This window comes from Eleutherodactylus coqui, chromosome 2 (genome assembly GCF_035609145.1).
Source record: "Eleutherodactylus coqui strain aEleCoq1 chromosome 2, aEleCoq1.hap1, whole genome shotgun sequence".
In the NCBI taxonomy this organism is placed as follows: Eukaryota; Metazoa; Chordata; class Amphibia; order Anura; family Eleutherodactylidae; genus Eleutherodactylus; species Eleutherodactylus coqui.
The window spans coordinates 164,270,557-164,295,348 of NC_089838.1; the positions used below are offsets into that span (position 1 = coordinate 164,270,557).

A 24,792-nucleotide genomic window follows, 5' to 3' on the forward strand; every position below is an offset into this window, starting at 1 on the left:
CCTCTTAGAGGCGGCGTTCAGGCCTTTTATGTTGAACGTAGATATTCGTAGGGGTTCTTCCATGTTGCCTGGATCCATCCCGAAAGAACTCTATATGGGTATGGAGAGAAGGAACAGTTTTAAGCCTAGACAGGAGAGTATCTAGACCTTAGAGGGTCCTGTGGATTAGGTCTTCCGGAGACCTAATATTAAGCCTGCGCCCCTTGATGGAAATCCCGAGGCCGAAGGGAAACAGCCATGAATACCTTATGTCCTTTGCGCGGAGTGCCTCCAAAAGAGGCCGAAGGAGTCGGCGTTTGTATAAGGTGGAGGGTGCTAGATCTTGGAAGATCTGCAGAGGGTGTCCATCATATCTTAAGTCCTTATGAATTCTAGCCGCTTTGAGTATGGCCAGTGCATCCTGAAAAGACAGCAGCCTGCAAATGATGTCTCTAGGAGGTTCATTTGCGGAGGTAGGGGGTCTGAGCGCCCTATGAATGCACTCTATATTAATGTGAGAGGCTTTTTCGGCACCTAGCAGCAGTTCAGATATTTCCGCGCCTACTTTAAAGAGAGACTCCGCAGCAAAGGATTCGGAAAGCCCCTTTATGCGGACATTGCAGCGTCGACTGCGGTTTTCCAAATCTTCTTGTGAAATTAGAACGCGGTTTAGGTGGTCGTGCTGCTCCTTTAGGGTATGTGCCACCGCTAAGGCATGGGAGGTAATGGTGGCTGAAGAGGCTTCTAAGTCTTCTACCCTGCGCCCCATTTGTTTAATGTCCTCTTTGATTTCTGTTAACTCAGATATCAGGGGCTGAAGGGCACTAGTCAGGAGTTGCTTCATAAACCCCTTGGAGATGTTTTCTCTGTCCTCCTCGTCCGAGGAGGACTCCCCTTCCCCCTCCTTACTGTGGATTGTAGCAGCTTCGGGGGCCGGCACCATCTTGGATGTGAGGTGAGCGGGAGCCGCGGTCTTTCAGGTACCGCTGCATTCCCGTTTGGTTCTTGTGTGAGCGTGGGGTGCTCAGCTGCTCACTGGTCTTCTCCTTAGTGATCCTTCTCATATCCGCCGCTGTTAGCTGCTGATTAGGGTTCCAATGGACGTCTCACAGTCAGAGCTCCGGGCTCAGGCGGCCATTCAGCTCGGCAGTCAGAAGGAGATGGTGGGGGGGAAAGATGGGTATAGTGCGTAGTGGTAGATAAAGCTCCCCTAAGGGGGCTCTAGTAAAAATAAAAATCAGGCCAGGCCTGTGCTGCACAAGTTCATTATAATCTTGCAGTTAGTTAAGTTCTTCTCCTTGCTTGAGGTAGATTTCCAGAGGGCACTCAAGGGTGGGGGAGGGGTCCCTTTTGTTTCTGTGTAATCTTCAGGACAGGTGTCCCTGCTCTGTGGGGGGGGGGGGAGGGGGAGGGCGTTGGTCAGGACACTGTGGAAGTTGTAAACAATATGGGCCTTTGTTTATGCCCTTTTTGTATGGCCACAGGTCTTTGTCTGTTCCTAGCCTGGGCTCTCTGTTCAGTGGGTGTGGCTGTTTATACTTTTCTCTCCCTTCCCCCTCTGCTGTGCTCCGGGGGGTGGGGAGAGTGTACACAGGATGCTTCACAGAGGCCTTATTCTCTCTGCCTGATGCTCGGCTCCCCACTCCCCAGCTGACCTTACTCCTGTGGGCTTCCTGGGCTTCAGCTGGAGGTTGTGTGACCGGCGGCAGCGGCGGGAACTGGCGCAGCGCTTCACTTCCGATCCGTTCCAGCTCCAAAATCGAGGCCCTAGCTTCACTCTCTAAGGTAGGCCCCGATTTCTCTCTGCTGGCAATTCGTTCCTGAGACCCCTCTTTCTGCTCCTTGGCCTGCGAGGTAGCTGCTGATATTGAGCGGTTTAAAAGAGGGCCAGGGAAGGCTGTAGATCAGAAGTTCAGTTTCTGGCTGCAGGAGGTCTGTGCCCCTGCTACCGCTCCCTCTGCAGGCTAGGCCACCCCCCCAAGAGTTTTTGTTTAAGACCCATTTACACGCAATGATTGCCCATGTATCGCTCGTACATGTAAGGATCGCTTGTTACATATAAATGCGATGCCATTGTGCAATATTCGTACACTTGTCGTTTATCGCTGAGTTTCAGCCTGCATAAAAACAGTCATTAGTTCTTTTGCTCATCATTCGGTTTAAACGGCATTCGTTCAGTCTATCAACAGACTTCAGGTTGTTGTTTTCCCAGCAAAACAGAATGACTAATGCAGCAGAAGACAATAGCTTTTCTTCACACTAATTAAAAACCTCCTTGTCCGAGATTGTTCACATATATACACGCCCACCTGAGCAAACAACATATATAGTATTCACTTAGCAAATGAGGGAAATGGCGAGGATTTCAAATGATTATCTTTATGTATTATTATGCGCTTGTACAATTAAATTCCGCTCGTGTGCGCCCTGCCTTAAGAAGGGAAGAAAAACAAAAAAGAGAGAAGAAAAAACCCTTCCTAGAAGTATTATTTAATTGTGTGAGGCTTTTACATTTTTACAATTATTTAATAATCCTAAAAATATTGAAAACTTTGAATGAAGAGGGTTTTTAATTAAAATAATGTATAGCGCAGTGAAATTATTCGAATTGAATCATATTCCACTTTCACTAACAGGAACAAAAGGAAAATCTTTTTAAAATACATTAATGGATTTTCACAGTCACTGTAGAAACATAAAAGATAATTAATGCCCATCCCAAAGGGCAGAATGGTTATTTTATGATGCTGGCAATGTATAATTGTTCAGTTTTGATGTCTGTTTTATTTCCATGAATACTCAATGATTCAACAATAATATTCTCAGTTCTAAAAATCATTAAACAAATCATTAACAAAATATTACCTAGGTTAAAATGTTTTTTTTCTGTACATTACGATGACAGTAATATATAAATTATAAATCCCAGGAGCTTTAGGCCACATTCGGATGGCTGTAATCTGACTTTGCCTAGTAGCTGTATATATTTAGTCCTGACAATGAGAATAGATCCCACTAGAGAAAAGCTGGAAAAACTTTGCAAGGCTAAACCATGGAGAATCATTTCCTGGCTGATGGGATCTGCTGTTTTTGCACTGAATATCAAATGTACCCAACCTGATTGCAGTTTAAGGGCTTAAACAGACGGACAAATGCGCAAATATGCTCACTGCTGCAAAGCGAATTTGCGAAAGATCAAGTCAAAAGACTTCATTTTTTTTATCATTCAAACTCTGCGCTATTGTGCATGGAAAAATAGCAGAAAGATAGGGCAAAGCCTATCTTTTCTCGCGTGTAGGAATTGCGCGGGAGAATCATGCTCGTTAGAATGAAACCATTGAAATCAATGGCTTCACTTCATCACATTTTGCGGGCATGATATTCACACGTGCAAACTCTTCTGCAAACACGTTCTTCTGTTTAAGCCCTGAGGCAAAACTGAGTAAAATTGCGTTGTACTAAATACACTCCAATAAAAAAAATGAATAAGCATTCACTAATCCTTTAAACTTTTTTAGTTTCTAACGTTGTCCCATATTTAGCATGCTGGAAGTTGTAATTTTAGAAAATGGCTGATACACTTGAGTCTAAGTGTTAGCATAATTGCACTGTTTGATATACTGTGGGTGCCATATCAGACTTGGTTAATATGAGCTTTGAGAAGCCAATGGAAGACACACCATTATAGTGTGTGTACCATAGGACATCTGATTTATTTTGGCGGGAAAAGATTTATATAGTAATTCAAACAAAAGAAGGTGGAACATTCAGATACATTACAACATTTTGTGTGCTGATAGGTCATTCTCATGGGGAATTAGAAAACTGATAAGGAGCCTTTCATTGATGTAATTGTTAAGGCTTTTTTTCCTGCCTTTTTTCCTTCTTTTGGAGCGCTGGATCTTTTTTTTTGTTTTTTCCTAAATTCATTTTCATGGGGAATGGTTATGATGTAATCAGAAAATGGAAGGAGATTATCAGACATGCTCAGTAAAGATTTTACAACATGGCACAATTAGCAACAGGCTTGAGTCTTCTATTTTGGAAGTTTCCTGTTTACTTAGAGAGGTCTTAAGAAGAAAGGAAATTAACATTTGGTTCAAACCAATTTTCTTTTAAAGTGCAAAGAATGATAAGTTTCTGTTGAATCTTCTCTTGTTGGGGTCTGCTAACTCAGTTATTATAATGGCAGTCTTTGTGTATTCTTCTCTTTTGAAGACTCTTTGCTGGTTTCATGTGCTGATGAGAGTCCAGGTTTTACCTGTTTATATGAACAATACATTGCTCTCTCATTGTATATGGGGGATGGTTGCTTACACATGCAGTGTTCTCCAATTTAGATTACACATACAAAATAGGGAACATCTCTGTCATCTCCCATACAAGCCACTGCTGTATAAACTACTCTCTGAATTCATTCATGTATGCTTTGACTACTATTCATACTACTTTTTCACCCTAGTAAGAATAAATGAATAGAACTTGCCAGCTTGAATTGACTTAAACAAGTGACATCCCTTTTTAACCAGCCAGATATACAACTCTTTGCACCTTAGAACTGAACAGTGCATTAGAAATTGTACTCTGTCTCTAGTGATCCTAACTGTACTACAAAAGCAGCAGAGGAAATAATACCACACTTATATCACAGTTATACAGTGGAGATAGGTCCTAAGAGTTGATAAGCCTTGTCACATTTACACCCCCTGTCCACGGGCGTGATTTCCCCGGCGGTATCTATCAGATAGGCTGACAGTGGCGATCCGTCTGCCGGCTCCTGCTCCAGGGCAGCGGCTCCCGTGGCAGAGATCCGCCACGGGATGCTACAACACTCGTGGACAGGGGGCCTAAAAATTGTTTTCCCATGACTTACAATTGCTTCGCAGCCACTCTGTCCTTCCTGGTTGCTGTTGATCTGGACATGTGACTGCTGTAGTCGATCATTGGCCACAGCATTGATCTTTTATAGCCAGTGATTGGCTGCAACAGTCACATGTCCTGGCCAGCAGCAACCAGGACAGACAGAGTGGTTGGGAAGCAATTTTATAGCTGTTGGAAAACCCCTTTAGGAATTTTTTTGAACAAATGTGACATTACAAACTGGAACAAGGTCACATACAAAGAATAGAATAGTTGATAGAGACCTTTTCATTAACCCCTTAATGACATGGCCTATTTTGGCGTTGAGGACCAAGCGATTTTTTGGTATTTTTCCATCTCCATTTTTCAAAAGCCATAACTTTTTTATTTTTCCGTGGATGCGGCCGTATAAGGGCTTGTTTTTTGCGTGGCGATCTGTAGTTTTTATCGGTGCCACTTTTGGGTACATAGGCTATATCGTAAATTTTTTTTTCTTTCTTTTTTTATGATAACAGGGAGAGAAAACGCATCAATTCTGCCATAGATTTCTTTTTCTTTTTTTTACAGCGTTAATCATGCAGCATAAATGACACACTAAATTTTTTCTGCGGGTCGGTACGGTAACAACGATACCAAAATTCTTATATTTTTTTTAGGTTTTTACACTTTTTTGCAATAAAACCCCCTTTTTTTTTGGAAATCTTTTTTTTTCCTCTATAGCTGCATTCAAAGTCCTGTAACTTTTTTATTTTTCTATGTACGGAGCTCTATGAGGGCTTATTTTTTGCGAGATGAGCTGTAGTTTTTATTGGTAGCATTTTGGGGAATGTACGGCTTTTTTGATCACTTTTATTGCATTTTTTGTGAGGCAAAATGCTAAAAATTAGCATTTTGCCTCTGTTTTTTAGCGTTTTTTTTAACGCTTTTTGTCGTACAAAATAAAAAGCATGTTCAACTTTTTGTACACATCGTTACAGACGCGTCAATACCCAATATGTGGGGTTTTAATTTTTTTCCCTTTTTTTATGCTAATATTAGAAAAAGCATAAAAAAAGGGGGGTTTTTACATTTTTTTTTACATTTTTCTTTTTTTTACACTTTTCTTTTCTTTTCTTTACACAATTTGAGTCCCTCTGAGGGACTTGCAGCACTATGCTTATGATCGCTGTGATAAGGCATGGCAGAGCTACTGCTCTGCCATGCCTTATTGCTTGTACAGCGATTATAGGCACAGGCAATACAGGACGCCAGTGTCTGGCGTCCTGTTGCTATGGTGACAGGCTGGGCTCTCGCGATGACATCCAAAAAACCAATTTTTATTTTAACTGGGCTGCCTCCAGGCCTAGTTAGCAATTAAGCCACATTAACCAAAGCGATTAATGGATTTCACCTGCCCTCTTGGTTGGGCATGGGCAATTTTTCTCAGGTACATTAGTACTGTTGGTACACCAATTTTTGGGGGCCCTCGCCTACAGTGTAATCAAATGAATTTTTAGCCCACCTGCATTACAGCTGACGTTACATCAGCTGTGTTGGGCACTGCAATGGGATATATTTATGTACCGCCGGTGGGTTCCAGGGAGCCACCCATGCCGTGGGTCCACAGGGAGTTGTAACTGCATGTGTCCACTTCTAAAGAACCCCAGTCTGACTGGGGCATGCAGTGTGGGCCGAAGCCCACCTGCATTAAGCACGACATTACCTCAGCTGTGTTGGGCACTGCAATGGGATATATTTATGTACCGCCGTTGGCTTCCTGGCACCCACCCATGTTGTCGGTCCACAGGGAGTTGTAACTGCATGTGTCCACTTCTAAAGAACCCCAGTCTGACTGGGGCATGCAGTGTGGGCCGAAGCCCACCTGCATTAAGCACGACATTACCTCAGCTGTGATGGGCAATGCAATGGGATATATTTATGTACCACCGGTGGCTTCCTGGCACCCACCCATGCTGTCGGTCCACAGGGACTTCACAATAGGGAGTTGTACCTGCCTGTGTCTATGAATTAAAAACCCCGGTCAGGTTGGGGCATGCAGTGTGGGCCGAAGTCCACCTGCATTTAATCGGACGTTACCTCAGCTGTGATGGGCACTGCAATGGGATACGTTTATGTACAGCCGGTGGGTTCCAGGGAGCCACCCATGCTGTGGGTGCACACGGAATTCCCATTGCGGAGTTGTACCTGCCTGTGACTATTTATAAAAAACCGCGGTCTGACAGGGGCATGCAGACACCTTGACAGAATGAATAGTGTGTGGCACATAGGTTCACCATTGCTATGCCCACGTGTGCAGCTCCAGATGGAGGTGGCACAGGATTGGATTTCTCATTGCTTCTGTACAGCATTGTGGACTATCGCCCCGCCCCTTTTAAAGAGGATCGCTGCCTAGCCGTGCCAACCCTCTGCAGTGTGTGCCTGCTTTTCCTCTGGCAGACGCACTTATAAATAGACATGAGGGTGGCGTGGCATGAGGGCAGCTGAAGGCTGGGCAGGGACAGTTTGGTGTGCGCTGTGGACACTGGGTCGTGTGGGGGGGGGGTGTTGGGCAGCATGTAACCCAGGAGAAGTGGCAGCGGAGTGTCATGCAGGCAGTGATTGTGCTTTGTTGGAGGTAGTGTGGTGCTTAGCTAAGGTATGCATTGCTAATGAGGGCTTTTCAAAAGTAAAAGTTGTTGGGAGGGGGGGGGGCCCACTCTTGCCGCTATTGTGGCTTAATAGTGGGACCTGGGAACTTGAGATGCAGCACAACATGTAGCCCCTCGCCTGCCCTATCCGTTGCTGTGTCGTTCCCATCACTTTCTTGAATTGCCCAGATTTTCACAAATGAAAACCTTAGCGAGCATCGGCGATATACAAAAATGCTCGGGTCGCCCATTGACTTCAATGGGGTTCGTTACTCGAAACGAACCCTCGAGCATCGCGATAATTTCGTCCCGAGTAACGAGCACCCGAGCATTTTGGTGCTCGCTCATCTCTATTCACTATCCATTTGTAATTTAGTGTAAAATATAGGTTGAGAAACATCGTCAACAAATATTTGGGTGGGCTCTGTTCTCACCCTCAAGATAATTGAAAATGGCAATATATCTGTAAATAAAACTAACAAAATATTTCAAGAATTTTGGTTATTGCTTTGGCCTATTACTATTTACTAATACATTAATAAATCCATAGTTGGAACTATTGTAGGTTTTTACTTCATCGCAAGTAAAAGATTCAGTTCAAGGACCTTGCCCTGCATCTAAACACCTTGCACCCTTGGGACGCAGCACATTTACACATGCTTTGCCAGCACCCCTAGCTATGCTAGATGCATCAAGTAATATAAAGTAAAACAAGAATCATTTAAGATAAATAATGCAAAATAAGCCAGCCACACAATATTGTACATTACCATTAGATGGCACACAGACATCACTCGTACCTAGACAAAATATTAAGTGTCTTTTGAAAAGCAATAATGGAAATCTCCAAGCAAGAATAATATAAATGAGAGGCAAAGATGTACATGTAACTAATGTGTATTGGTTTTCAAGATAATAGCTACATGATTCCCATTGACCTTGGACAAGAATCTAACATTAAAACTTTTACAGCAGCTTTTTCATTTCATTAAATACCTTTAGGGCTCATGTCCACGGGGAAAATAGGATTTAGGATCCGCAGCGGATTTCCTGCATGCGGATCCGCACCCCATAGGGATGCATTGACCACCCGCGGGTACATAAATACCCGCGGATCGTCAATAAAAGGCATTTAAAAAAAAATGGAGCATGAAAAAATCTGGACCATGCTCCATTTTCATGCGGGTCTCCCGCGGGGACGGCTCCCGCGGGCTTCTATTGAAGCCTATGGAAGCCGTCCGGATCCGCGGGAGACCTAAAATAGGAATTAAAAGTATTTACCATCCGGCGCGGGCGGGGAAGGTCAGCTGTTCCTCACGGCCGCATCTTCCTTGCTTCGGCTCGGCGGATGTGCCCGGCGCATGCGCGCGGCACGTCGGCGACGTGCCGCCCGCGTCAGGAATTCATCCGCCGGCCGAAAATGAAGATCCGGCCGTGAGGAACAGCTGATCTTCTCCGCCCGCGCCGGATGGTAAATACTTTTAAATTGCTATTTTTGGCGCTCATGTCCGCGGGGCAGGAGGGACCCGCTGCAGATTCTACATGTAGAATCTGCAGCGGATCTGATTTTCCCCGTGGACATGAGGCCTTAGGGGCTAAATAGCAGATAAAATAATCAATTGCTTATTTCTTAGGGTACTTTTACACAGGATGATTATCACTCCTGCGCTTTCACACAAGAGCAATAGTCGTTCAGTGACTGGTGGCAGAGCACTCTGGAGATGCCTTCTGGCGGCCTACCTCCATTCACTGTGAATTAAGCAGTCGTTCAAAAATGAACTACTGCCTGTTTATACTGCGCAAGAAGTTTCACACTAGTTTCGTTTTAGTGAGCTGAAATAAAGTGAATAACAACTAAGGGTGTGTTTACATGAGCGTGTGCGTATGCGTTAATACGCGTGCACTAACGTACACGTGCGCGTACGTGCAAAAATACGCGTGAACGAAGGTCCGTACTCGTTATATGCGTGTAAGAAGGTTGAATTTTGGCTGCGGGGAGCACACATAGATGCACTCCATACCTTGCGCTCTATCAGCATACCAGGAAATATGCACGGCGCCAATAGTTAGGCATTGATAGTTCTGAGCGACAGGATTTTATTGCCGCCACAACGATTCTTCTATTCCTGCCTTTTTTCCTTTACCCACAACCATTAGCGATAATTTTTTTTAAAATCTATTCTCCACCTCAACTGGCTGTGTGAATGTATGTTGCAGCCTGCATATACTTTGCTTTTCTTGCGTTTCAGTGTTTTGTTTTTTTTCTTCATCAATGGTTTATTTAAATTCATTTCCCACTACAGAGAAGAAAAAAAAATACATTGCTGTCTATTGGGTAGTTCACACGGCCGGACTCCCATGCTGCGTGTCCCATAGGAGCCAATATAAAGATCAGTACCGACCAAACAGCCACGCATGTCCTTTTTCCTGTGGTGCACGCGTTGGCATGCAGAAAAAACATGGACATATGAAAACTTCACAGGAAAAACATGGTTTTAATAGGCGCGCGTTTTTCTGTGCGCGTATGTACGTGCAAGCACCCGCTTGTGTGAACCCACTCTAAGGCCGCCTGCAGACGGCCGGGTCGGATCCGGCAGCGAGAATTCTCGCCGCGGGACCCGGCCCGAGCGCCTGCAGAGAGCGGCGCGTACTCACCCGCGCCCCGCAGCTCAGGATCTTTTATGTGCCGGCTGCAGGGCAGCCGGCGCATGTGCAGACCGGAGCCAGTGGCGGGTGAGTGACGTTTCTGTGCGGGGCTCTGCAAGCCGTGCACAGAAATAGAACATGCTGCAGTTTGTTTGCCGCGCGAGATTTTGCGCTGTCAAACCGCGGCCGTCTGCATAGGATTGCGTTTGTTAACGGGAAATCCCGCGGGAAATCCTGCCGCGGAATTTCCTGCCCGTCTGCAGGCGGCCTAATGAGCAGTTTCTCACTCAGGACCTTGTCAGAACCCTCATTTGCATAGGACAGCTATGGCTTAAAATTACTCATTTGAGCAATTTTTCAGTCGATAGTTGGCTTGTATAAAAGCATTTTTAAGTTTATTAAGTACATTTTTATAGTTTTGTATAACTGCTATACATTTAGTTTATCTGAACAAGAGAAGTAATAGAAGTAACCTTGTGGGTTTTTAATTATCAGGTAGGAAAGGGAGTCCAGAAACAGGAAAAATGAATTTATTAAAATAAACATTTATATTCAAATCTTTAAAATTATGTTTTTTAAAACTAAACAATGTCCAAAAATTAACCTTTTTGGATGGCAGATGCCCGCCAGTTTTTATACATACGCAGTGGTAACAGAAAAAGCAATAACTGTCAGGAATCGGGGTCAGGGAAACTGGAGGTCCCTGAAAATACCCACAACTCCTGTCCATACCTACTTGCCCCCCTGGGCTATGCCCCAGGGTGACAACTGGGCGACGGTCCTTACACTCACTAGGGAAGGGGGACACCGGGACTATCAAACAGACAGACACTGGAACAAACAACAGCAAGGAGAGTCAGACTATCCGGGTCGGCACCGAGACGGTACGCGGTACAAGAGGGTCGGGCAAAGGCAACGTCAGAGGAGACGCATGCCGGGTAGCCATGGTACCAAGGACGCGATGCGGGGCAACACCCACCGCATCCCTAGCAACCCAGTGGCGAGGAGGAGCCTGGCGGCCAGGGGAGGTGACGAGGACCGGGGCCCCCCTGAGCCGCACGGCAGCCGCCCATGTGACAGGATCGGCGGTGAGGGCACAAGGGACCCGCGAGCCGCCGTTCCTGATAATAACTTTTTCCAAGCAATCCAAAAATTATCTATTTTGGATTCAGAAAGATATTTGACACTTGGAAAGTAAAGAGGAAGCAATGGCTTTTCATAAGTTGTCAAAAATTATTTTGGGGAATAGCAATAGGATTTGCATCAATTCAAGTGAAAAAGAAATGGCTTTTTTATACATGTAAATCCAGAAAATGTATGCCTTTTTGGGATCATTGGGTTGACCTGTGGCTGTGTAGACATGGTAGTAATTGCTGCTGCTGATGCAACTACTTCTGCCACCACCCAGTGTTGCTGCTGCTCAGTCTTAATGGACAACAGGACAGAAATCTGGGACCACCTGGTTGATCTGTGGTTGTGTGGGACTGCTAGTAGCAGTAGCAAGGGTGGTGCTAAAAGTAGCTGCATCAGCAGGGCACAGTATTAAATACTGCACAGAACAGGAGATCTGTGGTTCTATGAGCCAAGTAGTAGTGGGTGGCTGCCGGAAAGGTGGGCTGGTGATAGTAGTGAGTCAACAGCAGGAGGGGGGGGGGGGGGGTGCTAGTATAGCGAATCAACAGCAATAATTGTAGATCTAATCAGGGGCATTAGTAAAAAGGCTGCAAGACAGATGTGAGCCTTCCTCCTTCCCCTGTTTAATCATCGCTATGAGCGTTTGCTCCAGAATGAATATCAGTGGCATACTATCGTTCATTATGCTGTTGTCCTTACTGACAAATCTTGTTACCACTTCTAAAGGCCTCAGCACTCATCTCTGATCAGCTGCAATGCTGAAAATTATACGGGCTCCAAAAACTGCCCGTCTGCTGCACGGAGAAATAATTCACTGCTTTCTGCCGTTTGTACAAATGGTCCAACATTTGGAAGGTGAAATTCCAGCACATTGGAATACTGCATATAAAGCGGTGTTCAGGGCGACCATTCTGTCACTGCAAGTCTAGAAAGGCACACTTAAACATATAAGAATAGCTAAAGCGAAAGCAAATTCTCCTGGACATGGTCAGCGCATGCTTCAAACTAACATAAGTGTTTAAGAAATGTGTTACAACTAGAGATGAGCGAACGTGTTCTTCCGAGCTTGATATTCGTGCGAATATTAGGGTGTTCGTGATGTTCGTTATTCGTAACGAACACCATGCGGTGTTCGGGTTACTTTCACTTCCTTCCCTGAGACGTTAGCGCGCTTTTCTGGCCAATTAAAAAGACAGGGAAGGCATTACAACTTCCCCCTGTGACGTTCAAGCCCTATACCACCCCCCTGCAGTGAGTGGCTGGGAAGATCAGGTGTCCGCCGAATATAAAAGTCGGCCCCTCCCGCGGCTCGCCTCAGATGCAGTGTGATTTAGATGAGGGACAGTGCTGTTTGTACCGGAGCTGCTGTAGGGAAAGAATTGGTAGTTAGTGTAGGCTTCAAGACCCCCAAAGGTCCTTATTAGGGCCACTGATAGCTGTGTGTTGGCTGCTGTTAGCAGTGGCAATTTTTTTTTTCTCAAAATCGCCTCTGCAGAGCGTTGCACCCGGCATTAGGGACAGAAGTGCTGCATAGGCAGGGAGAGTGTTAGGAGTGAGTGTAGCCTTCAAGAACCTCAACGGTCCTTTCTAGGGCCATATTTAACCGTGTGCAGTACTGTGCTGGCTGCTGTTAGCTGTGCTGCATTTTTTTTTACTTCTCAAAATCGCCTCTGCAGAGCATTGCACCCTCCATTGATACTGCAGGGAAAGAATTGTGTAGGCAGGGCCACAACACAGTTATTATTCATTGAATATACGCAGTGCTGCCTTTTGGTGGAAAAAAACGGAAAATATTTCTATTTGTCCTGCCTCTGTCCGTCCTAAGGGCGGTGGACACGTGTCGGCTGCGTGTGAAACCTTTAAAAATCAGACGCACCCAGCTACGGTTTACTGCTGGCTTCGCCATTTGCTTTCCTTAATTGGGAAAAAAAATACCTGCTCTGCCACAGTTAATAACTCTGCTACCCTCACGTTCTGTGACACATTAGCAGGGACACAGCACAGTTATTAAACTTCTCATGTTCATTGAATATACGCAGTGCTGCCTTTTGGTGCAAAAAAACGGAAAATATTTCTATTTGTCCTGCCTCTGTCCGTCCTAAGGGCGGTGGACACGTGTCGGCTGCGTGTGCAACCTTTAAAAATCAGACGCACCCAGCTACGGTTTACTGCTGGCTTCGCCATTTGCTTTCCTTAATTGGGAAAAAAAATACCTGCTCTGCCACAGTTAATAACTCTGCTACCCTCACGTTCTGTGACACATTAGCAGGGACACAGCACAGTTATTAAACTTCTCATGTTCATTGAATATACGCAGTGCTGCCTTTTGGTGCAAAAAAACGGAAAATATTTCTATTTGTCCTGCCTCTGTCCGTCCTAAGGGCGGTGGACACGTGTCGGCTGCGTGTGCAACCTTTAAAAATCAGACGCACCCAGCTACGGTTTACTGCTGGCTTCGCCATTTGCTTTCCTTAATTGGGAAAAAAAATACCTGCTCTGCCACAGTTAATAACTCTGCTACCCTCACGTTCTGTGACACATTAGCAGGGACACAGCACAGTTATTAAACTTCTCATGTTCATTGAATATACGCAGTGCTGCCTTTTGGTGCAAAAAAACTGAAAATATTTCTATTTGTCCTGCCTCTGTCCGTCCTAAGGGCGGTGGACACGTGTCGGCTGCGTGTGCAACCTTTAAAAATCAGACGCACCCAGCTACGGTTTACTGCTGGCTTCGCCATTTGCTTTCCTTAATTGGGAAAAAAAATACCTGCTCTGCCACAGTTAATAACTCTGCTACCCTCACGTTCTGTGACACATTAGCAGGGACACAGCACAGTTATTAAACTTCTCATGTTCATTGAATATACGCAGTGCTGCCTTTTGGTGCAAAAAAACGGAAAATATTTCTATTTGTCCTGCCTCTGTCCGTCCTAAGGGCGGTGGACACGTGTCGGCTGCGTGTGCAACCTTTAAAAATCAGACGCACCCAGCTACGGTTTACTGCTGGCTTCGCCATTTGCTTTCCTTAATTGGGAAAAAAAATACCTGCTCTGCCACAGTTAATAACTCTGCTACCCTCACGTTCTGTGACACATTAGCAGGAAAACAGCACAGTTATTAAACTTAGATTATACATTCACTAGAGGCAGTGGGGCCTTTCGTTTTCAAAAAAGGGAAAAAATTATATTTGGCCTGCAGTCTTGCGCCAATTTATTAGCTGCCTGTGAAATCAAATCACTGGTAATACAGCATGCTGAGGGGTAGGGGTAGGCCTAGAGGACGTGGACGCGGCCGAGGACGCGGAGGGCCAAGTCAGGGTGTGGGCACAGGCCGAGCTCCTGATCCAGGTGTGTCGCAGCCGACTGCTGCGCGATTAGGAGAGAGGCTCGTTTCTGGCGTCCCAACATTCATCGCCCAATTAATGGGTCCACGCGGGAGACGGTTATTAGAAAATGAGCAGTGTGAGCAGGTCCTGTCCTGGATGGCAGAAAGTGCTTCGAGCAACCTATCGTCAACCCGCAGTTCTGCGCCGTCCACTGCTGCAAATCCGAATCCTCTGTCTGCTGCTCCTCCTTCCTCCCAGCCTCCTCACTCCACTACAATGACACCTGCTCAGGAGCGGGAACACTCCCAGGAACTGTTCTCGGGCCCCTGCATAAATTGGGCAGCAGCGGTTCCTCTCCCACCAGAGGAGTTTATCGTCACTGATGCCCAACCATTCGAAAGTTCCCGGGGTCCGGGGGAAGAGGCTGGGGACTTCCGCCAACTGTCTCAACAACTTTCTGTGGGTGAGGAGGACGATGACGATCAGACACAGTTGTCTTGCAGTGAGCTAGTAGTAAGGGCAGTAAGTCCGAGGGAGCAGCGCACAGAGGATTCGGAGGAAGAGCAGCAGGACAATGAGGTGACTGACCCCACCTGGTGTGCAACGCTTACTCAGGAGGACAGGTCTTCAGAGGGGGAGTCAAGGGCATCAGCAGGGCAGGTTGCAAGAGGCAGTGCGGTGGCCAGGGGTAGAGGCAGGGCCAGACCGAATAATCCACCAACTGTTTCCCAAAGCGCCCCCTCGCGCCATGCCACCCTGCAGAGGCCGAGGTGCTCTAAGGTCTGGCAGTTTTTCACAGAGACGCCTGACGACCGACGAACAGTGGTGTGCAACCTTTGTCACGCAAAGCTCAGCCGGGGAGCCAACACCAACAGCCTCACCACCACCACCATGCGCAGACATATGATGGCCAAGCACCCCACAAGGTGGAACGAAGGCCGTTCAGCGCCTCCGGTTTGCACCCCTGCCTCTCCCCCTGTGCCCCAACCTGCCACTGAGATGCAACCCCCCTCTCAGGACACAGGCACTACCGTCTCCTGGCCTGCACCCACACCCTCACCTCCGCTGTCCTCGGCCCCATCCAGCAGTGTAGTTCAGCGCACCGTCCAGCCGTCGCTTGCGCAACTGTTGGAGCGCAAGCGCAAGTACGCCGCTACGCACCCGCACGCTCAAACGTTAACCGTCCGCATAGCAAAATTCATCAGCCTTGAGATGCTGCCGTATAGGGTTGTGGAAACGGAGTCCTTCAAAAGTATCATGGAGGCGGCGGCCCCGCGCTACTCAGTTCCCAGTCGCCACTACTTTTCCCGATGTGCCGTCCCAGCCCTGCACGACCACGTCTCCCGCAACATTGTACGCGCCCTCACCAACGCGGTTACTGCCACGGTCCACTTAACTACGGACACGTGGACAAGCACAGGCGGGCAGGGCCACTACATCTCCCTGACGGCACATTGGGTGAATTTAGTGGAGGCTGGGACAGAGTCAGAGCCCGGGACCGCTCACGTCCTACCCACCCCCAGAATTGCGGGCCCCAGCTCGGTGGTGGTATCTGCGGAGGTGTATGCTTCCTCCACTAAAGCACCCTCCTCCTCCTCCTCTGTCTTGCAATCAAGATGTGTTAGCAGCAGCATGTCGCCAGCAGTCGGTGTCGCGCGGTGTGGCAGCACAGCGGTGGGCAAGCGTCAGCAGGCCGTGCTGAAACTACTCAGCTTAGGCGATAAGAGGCACACGGCCCACGAACTGCTGCAGGGTCTGACACAGCAGACCGACCGCTGGCTTGCGCCGCTGAGCCTCCAACCAGGCATGGTCGTGTGTGACAACGGCCGTAACCTGGTTGCGGCTCTGCAGCTCGGCAGCCTCACGCACGTGCCATGCCTGGCCCACGTCTTTAATTTGGTGGTTCAGCGCTTTCTGAAAAGCTACCCACGCTTGTCAGACCTGCTCGTAAAGGCGCGCCGGCTCTGCGCACATTTCCGCAAGTCCCACACGGACGCTGCCACCCTGCGCACCCTGCAACATCACTTTAAGCTGCCAGTGCACCGACTGCTGTGCGACGTGCCCACACGGTGGAACTCTACGCTCCACATGTTGGCCAGGCTCTATGAACAGCGTAGAGCTATAGTCGAATACCAACTCCAACATGGGCGGCGCAGTGGGAGTCAGCCTCCTCAATTCCTTTCAGAAGAGTGGGCCTGGTTGGCAGACATCTGCCATGTCCTTGGTAATTTTGAGGAGTCTACCCAGGTGGTGAGCGGCGATGCTACAATCATTAGCGTCACCATTCCTCTGCTATGCATCTTGAGAAATTCCCTGCAAACCATAAAGGCAGCTGCTTTGCGCTCGGAAACGGGGGGCGGGGGAAGACAGTATGCCGCTGGATAGTCAGGGCACCCTCCTGTCTATTTCTCAGCGCGTACAGGAGGAGGAGGAGGAGCATGAGGAGGATGAGGAGGAGGGGGAAGAGACAGCTTGGGCCGCTGCTGACGGTACACCGGCTGATTGCCTGTCATCCTTTCAGCGTGTATGGCCTGAGGAGGAGGAGGAGGAGGAGGAGGAGGAGGATCCTGAAAGTGATCTTCCTAGTGAAGACAGCCATGTGTTGCGTACAGGTACCCTGGCACACATGGCTGACTTCATGTTAGGATGCCTTTCTCGTGACCCTCGCGTTGCACGCATTCTGGCCACGACGGATTACTGGGTGTACACACTGCTCGATCCACGGTATAAGGAGAACCTGCCCACTCTGATTCCCGAAGAGGAAAGGGGTTCGAGAGTGTTGCTATACCACAGGACCCTTGCGGACAAGCTGATGGTAAAATTCCCAGCCGACAGCGCTAGTGGCAGAAGGCGCAGTACCGAGGGCAAGGTAGCAGGGGAGGTGCGGAGATCGAGCAGCATGTACATCCCAGGCAGTGCAACAGTCTTTAAGGGCCTGGCCAGCTTTATGGCTCCCCACCAAGACTGTGTCACCGCTCCCCAGTCACGGCTGAGTCGGCGGGAGCACTGTAAAAGGATGGTGAGGGAGTACGTAGCCGATCGCACGACCATCCTTGGTGACGCCTCTGCCCCCTACAACTACTGGGTGTCGAAGCTGGACACGTGGCCTAAACTAGCGCTGTATGCCCTGGAGGTGCTTGCTTGTCCTGCGGCTAGCGTCTTGTCGGAGAGGGTGTTTAGTGCGGCTGGGGGAATCATCACAGATAAGCGTACCCGCCTGTCAACCGACAGTGCCGACAGGCTAACACTCATCAAGATGAACAAAGGCTGGATTTCCCCAGACTTCTGTTCTCCACCAGCGGACAGCAGCGATACGTAAGCAATACGTAGGCTGCACCCGCGGATGGAAGCTACGTTCTCTCTCACCATCCAAAACGGGGACATTTCTGCTTCATCAATCTGTGTCTAATATTCCTCCTCCTCCTCCTGCTCCTCCTCCTGAAACCTCACGTAATCACGCTGAACGGGCAATTTTTCTTAGGGCCACAAGGCTCACTCAAATAATTTTTCTGAACAATTTTTATAAGTTTCAATGCGCTTAAAAGCGTTGGAACTTTAACTTGAACCAATTTTTCGTTACACTGGGCTGCCTCCAGGCCTAGTTACCACTTAAGCCACATTAACCAAAGCGATTAATGGGTTTCACCTGCCCTCTTGGCTGGCCATGGCCAATTTTTCTGATGTACATTAGTACTGTTGATACAGCAATTTTTGTGGGCCCTCGCCTACAGTGTAATCAAATGAATTTTTAGCCCACCTGCATTAAGCGCGACATTACTACCTCAGCTGTGTTGGGCAATGCAATGGGATATTTCTATGTACCGCCGGTGGCTTCCTGGCACCCACCCATGGTGTGGGTCCACAGGGAATTATAAATGCATCTGTTTCCACTTATAAAGAAACCCAGTCTGACTGGGGCATGCAGTGTGGGCCGAAACCCACCTGCATTAACCCTTTCCAGTCCACTGTCTGACCTGTGAAGACATTAGGGTTTAAGGCTGTACAGCTCCGTTGTTGGTAGACGTCCGTCGGGGTTCTCTTACTGTATATTGCCAGCCTCTCTGCTGTCGGAGCCTATCCTACGTGTCAGCTCATGCAGTACTGGCTTTAGCCAGCATATAGCGCTGTTGTATAACGGCAGAAAAAGAGTAAGCCCCCTAGGAAAACCATATACAAATTGGATTGGAAAGGGTTAAGCACAACATTACTACCTCAGCTGTGTTGGGCAATGCAATGGGATATTTCTGTGTACCGCCGGTGGCTTCCTGGCACCCACCCATGCTGTAGGTGCACACAGAGTTTTTACTACATCTGTACACTTATAAAGAACCCCAGTCAGACTGGGGCATGCAGTGTGGGCCGAAGCCCACCTACATTAAGCACGACATTACTACCTCAGCTGTGTTGGGCAATGCAATGGGATATTTCTGTGTACCGCCGGTGGGTTCCAGGGAGCCACCCATGCTGTAGGTGCACACGGAGTTTTTACTACATCTGTACACTTGAAAAGAACCGCAGTCAGACTGGGGCATGCAGTGTGGGCCGAAGCCCTCCTGCATTAAGCACGACATTACTACCTCAGCTGTGTTGGGCAATGCAATGGGATATTTCTGTGTACCGCCGGTGGCTTCCTGGCACCCACCCATGCTGTAGGTGCACACGGAGTTTTTACTACATCTGTACACTTATAAAGAACCCCAGTCAGACTGGGGCATGCAGTGTGGGCCGAAGCCCACCTGCATTAAGCACGACATTACTACCTCAGCTGTGTTGGGCAATGCAATGGGATATTTCTGTGTACCGCCGGTGGGTTCCAGGGAGCCACCCATGCTGTGGGTCGACAGGGACTTCACAATAGGGAGTTGTACCTGCCTGTGTCTATGAATTAAAAAGCCCGGTCTGACTGGGGCACGCAGACAGCTTGACAGAATGAATAGTGTGTGGCACATAGGTTCCCCATTGCTATGCCCACGTGTGCAGCTCCTGATGGCGGTGGCACAGGATTCTATTTCTCATTGCTTCTGTACAGCATTGTGGGCTATCGCTCCGCCACTTTTAAAGAGGGTCGCTGCCTAGCCGTGCCAACCTCTGCAGTGTGTGCCTGCGGTCCCTCGTCATGGCAGACGCACTTCTAAATAGACATGAGCGTGGTGTGGCATGAGGGCAGCTGAAGGCTGCCCAGGGACACTTTGGTGTGCGCTGTGGGGGGAAGGGGGGGCGGTTGGGCAGCATGTAACCCAGGAGAAGTGTCAGTGGAGTGTCATGCAGGCAGTGATTGTGCTTTGTTGGAGGTAGTGTGGTGCTTAGCAAAGGTATGCCATGCTAATGAGGGCTTTTCAGAAGTAAAAGTTGTTGGGAGGGGGGGGGCCCACTCTTGCCGGTATTGTGGCTTAATAGTGGGACCTGTGAACTTGAGATGCAGCCCAACATGTAGCCCCTCGCCTGCCCTATCCGTTGCTGTGTCGTTCCCATCACTTTCTTGAATTGCCCAGATTTTCACACATGAAAACCTTAGCGAGCATCGGCGAAATACAAAAATGCTCTGGTCGCCCATTGACTTCAATGGGGTTCGTTGTTCGAAACGAACCCTCGAACATCGCGGGAAGTTCGTTCCGAATAACGAACACCCGAACATTTTGGTGTTCGCTCATCTCTAGTTACAACCAGATTGATCACCTATGTCACGGAGCATGTGTCATGTGACTTTGAGTTTGCGAAGAGTTGGCTAGTGGGAGATTTCCTCTTTTTTGCACAAAGCTCAGCAGGTGTAATGCAACTTACACCTATGAAAGGAGGGAGGAGGAGTGTAAAACTGCATTCTGTCCTGTTGGGGACAGAAAGATGTCCGTTGAGGAGCATAGGTGCCTGGTATTAGATGTTGTACTAGACTGCCATAACCGTGGAGGTGTCAGTAATTCCTGACCTTATTGCAATGGTGCATCATACTGCAAAATATTGACCCAGAGGGCTGTGAAAGACCCTTACTGTTCCATAGTTTTCCCACCTTGCTGCACACCAATAATCACAAGAACTGGCCCACTCTCTCTTATCCATGATTGTGCAAGACTGGGAAGGCTTCTTTGAAGAAGTCTTGGCGACTAAATATATGCCACCTAGGCTGAGTGCACGTCATCAATTGCCTAAAGATAGTGGACTCAACCAGTTGATACAGCAATGACTACATCACTAACCAGTTGGCCAAGTGTGAGTTCAGCTGCACGACAACTGGATAACTGGGCACATAGTGTTGTTTGTTGGATATAGATTCTGCTATGAATAAGTGACAGGATGAAGGAGGAGTAGCCCTAGACGACAACAGTACTGCCTGTAGATGAGGCCTGACTACTAGACAGATAACGGATTCAAAGCAGCAGCAATATCAAGGTCTTCATGTTGTGGGGCCATTTGATTGTCCTATATGGCCTAGTGATGCCACTCCATGTGCTCATGTAGTCGTAGTTCCAACATATGTGCCCTGGCCTCGCCTTTCTTTCTGCTTGCAGATTCGCCAGAGTGTTATGTTTAGCTCATCTTGGAAAGTACAAAAGTATTGCCACACAGCAATTTATTTAATACTCTTTTATTGAAGAATAATTTAAAACTTAAAAACAAATGCAGTTTCAATGTTCTGTTCTACATCATATAGTAAAATACTGTACATGTTTATACCAGTGCAAAGTTACCCCTTCCCTCCCCATGACGTTAGGGTACGTCATAGGAGCAGGGTACTTACCGAAAAATGACGTACCCTTACGTCATAGGGATAGCGCGAGATCATGACAGATAGCCGGCCTCCTGCTGCAGCAGCGGAAGTGCATCGGAGATGCGCCCCCCCACTGTTAACCCCTTCCCTGCCACGATCTAATCGCGGCATGGGAAGGGTTCACAGAGGGAGCGGCGTCCTGTGTGGCCAGAGCCTATGATCGCTGTATAAGCAATAAGGCATGGCAGGACAGAACTCCTGCCATGCCTTATCACAGCGATCATCAGTGCTGTGCTTTAAATCCCCCAGAGGGACATAGATAGTTTAATAACAAATAATAAAAATGTAAAAAAAAGAAAAATGTAAAAAAAAATGTAACAAAAAACCCTTTTTTATGCTTTTTCTGAAATTAGCATAAAAGAAGGTAAAAAAATTAAAATGGCACATATTTGGTATTGACGCGTCCATAATGACGTGTACAATAAGTTGAATATGCTTTTTATTTTGTGTGACAAAAAGCATAAAAAAACGCAAAAAAAACAGAGGCAAAATGCTGATATTTAGCATTTTGCCTCCCAAAAAATGCAATAAAAGTGATCAAAAAAGCCGTATATTCCCCAAAATGGCACCAATAAAAACTACAGCTCGTCTTGCAAAAAATAAGCCCTCCGCACATAGAAAAATAAAAAAGTGACAGGACTTTGAATGCAGCGATTTAGAAAAAAAAAAGATTTCCAAAAAAAGGGTTTTTATTGCAGAAAAGTGGAAAAAAAATAAGAATTTTGGTATCGTGGTAACTCTACTGACCCGCAGAAAAAATGGATTGTGTCATTTATGCTGCATGAATAACGCTGTAAAAAAACAAACAAAAAATCTATGGCAGAATTGATGCGTTTTCTCTCCCTGCTATCATAAAAAAAATAATAAAAGTTTTACAATATAGTCAATGTACCCAAAAGTGGCACCGATAAAAACTACAGTTCACCACACAAAAAACAAGCCCTTATACGGCCGCGTCGACGGAAAAGTAAAAAGTTATGGCTTTTGAAAAATGGAGATAAAAATCCGCCAAAAATCATTGCGTTCTTAAAGGGGTTGTCCCGCGCCGAAACGGGTTTTTTTTTTTTCAATAGCCCCCCGTTCGGCGCGAGACAAACCCGATGCAGGCATAAAAAAACCAAACCGTCCAGTACTTACCCGAATCCCCGCGCTCCGGCGACTTCTGACTTACCTTGTGAAGATGGCCGCCGGGATCTTCACCCTCGGTCTACCGCAGGTCTTCTGTGCGGTCCATTGCCGATTCCAGCCTCCTGATTGGCTGGAATTGGTACACGTGACGGGGCGGAGCTACGAGGAGCCGCTCTCTGGCACGAGCGGCCCCATTCAGAAGGGAGAAGACCAGACTGTGCAAGCGCGTCTAATCGGGCGATTAGACGCTGAAGATTAGACGGCACCATGGCGACGGGGACGCCAGCAACGGAACAGGTAAGTGAATAACTTCTGTATGGCTCATAATTAATGCACAATGTACATTACAAAGTGCATTAATATGGCCATACAGAAGTGTATACCCCCACTTTGTTTCGCAGGACAACCCCTTTAAGCCCAAACTAGGCCATGTCCTTAAGGGGTTAAAGAGTGTATCATTACATTCTAAAATTGCAGTAAAATAAGTATGCATATTGTTATTCCCCAAATAAGAAAAAAAAAAGTGAAAGGAGAAGGTTAGAGTGTTGGCAAGCAGAGAGAGAGAGAGAGACCAAAATATAAATATATTGATATATAAAATATAAAGGGCTATATAGCCTATCATATCTATCATAAATGGTGGGTTGCTTTTGATATAATAATCTATGAAAAGCATTTTTTAAAATAAAAACGGTATTCGAGGAATTGCAGCATACATCCCATACCTTATGAAAATTTTCAGGACATTTCCTATTTTTATAAACAATTCTCTCATAGGGTATGATTGTAATAACCATATTACACAATTGATTTACAGTTGGAGGTCTCTTGTCCATCCACCTCATTGCCACTGCCTTACATGCCATAAAGATCACTTTGAGTAGTAAAGATCAGACATGGTATTGCCATTGCTCAACAGCTAATAGGCCCAGTAAACAGTCTTCAGGGTTTTCAGGATGGGATGCCCAATCACTTAGCTAAGGAAAGTTATCAATTCCGACCAGTAGTCTTGAACCTCCCCACATCTCATCTCTTTATCACTGCCAATGCCTCCATTACCCTCCTCCTCTGACGACATAAACGTTATCACCTCCTCATCACCTGGTTCCCATGTCCTACCCTAAACCACAGCATCATCATGGTCTTCATCATCACCAGCACTTCTCTCAGTGTCTTCTGATGTCTTGTCGGCATTCCTTACCATATCCACCTTCATAACTACCTCCACAGTTATCACCACCCCCACTCTCACCTCCACAACACACTCCCAAAGCTGATTATCCTCATACAACTTCTCATCATCACTATGTTGTTATTAAGTATCTTCCTTATTCTTAGCACGCAGGGTACTGTCTATTAGGAGCAAAGGTGGCACCTCACTAGGAGGGAAAAGGCTAATGCATCTACCAGTGTGCCAAATAACTGTAGAAGAGTAGGAATCTGCTGATTCCTGGCTTAACGTTGGAGTCTTCCTCCTGAGATGACTGAGATCAAACCAACCAGTGAATAATGGCTGTAGTACCCTCCAAAATAACACGCCCACTGGAGGAGATGGACAACCCTGGCTTGCTGATGATTCAACTACTACCAGGCACATGGCTGCTACTACTAGTACTGTGAGTAACAAAGATAAAAAGGAGGGTGGAGCAAGCCCCAGTGAGAGTGCTGAAATGATTTTGGAGTAAAAAGTGTTTTGAATGAAGGAGGTGCTGAGAACCAGATAACACTCCACCAAGGTGGGCGTGAGAATAGTGAAAGAGAATGTGGTAAAATACTGGTGGTGAAGGAGCAACACTCTAAGCGAGTTGAAAGCTACAGGTCCAAGATGCGATAGTGAAAGGACATATTTTTTATCTAACAACATAAAGAACCAGCAAATGAATATGCATTCAGGGGTCAAGCCCCTTCGTCAGTTATGCTCTTTCCTCCCCGTCTACCTGCCACATACAGGACTTCTGGAATTGTGTCACCCCCAGGGATCCTGTCGCGTTTAATCCAGCTAAACTGACAAAGGGGCCCGACGCTGGTTCTCTTTGTGGTTAGATAAAAAAGAAGTGCTTTCACTATTGCATCTTGCACCTTTAGTTTTCAACTAGCTTAGAGTGTTGTGCCTTCACCACCAGTATTTTATCACATTCTCTTTTACTACTAGTACTAGGCATGGGCATATTGCTGGTGCCGTCAATGTTGGTACTGGCACCAACATCCTTACTGACTGAGGACATGGAACAGCTGTTTTTTCTTTTACCCTGTCCTTTTCAACCTTTTCTTTTACTGGACATTTTTATTTCTAATTTTGCAAACATACACCGCTATGTGCACTGCTTC

The 24,792-nt window shown here is 47.0% G+C and overlaps 1 long non-coding RNA gene across 1 annotated transcript in view; it reads left to right on the forward strand.

Annotated features, from left to right (window-relative positions):
* Window positions 1-1,553: 1,553 nt before the first annotated feature.
* The window catches only part of LOC136610689 (uncharacterized), a 57,314-nt gene continuing 34,075 nt past the window's right edge, over window positions 1,554-24,792 (forward strand). Inside the window, exon 1 of the long non-coding RNA XR_010790146.1 lies at window positions 1,554-1,764. This is a non-coding gene — a long non-coding RNA (uncharacterized lncRNA). The remainder of the gene's footprint in view (window positions 1,765-24,792) is intronic.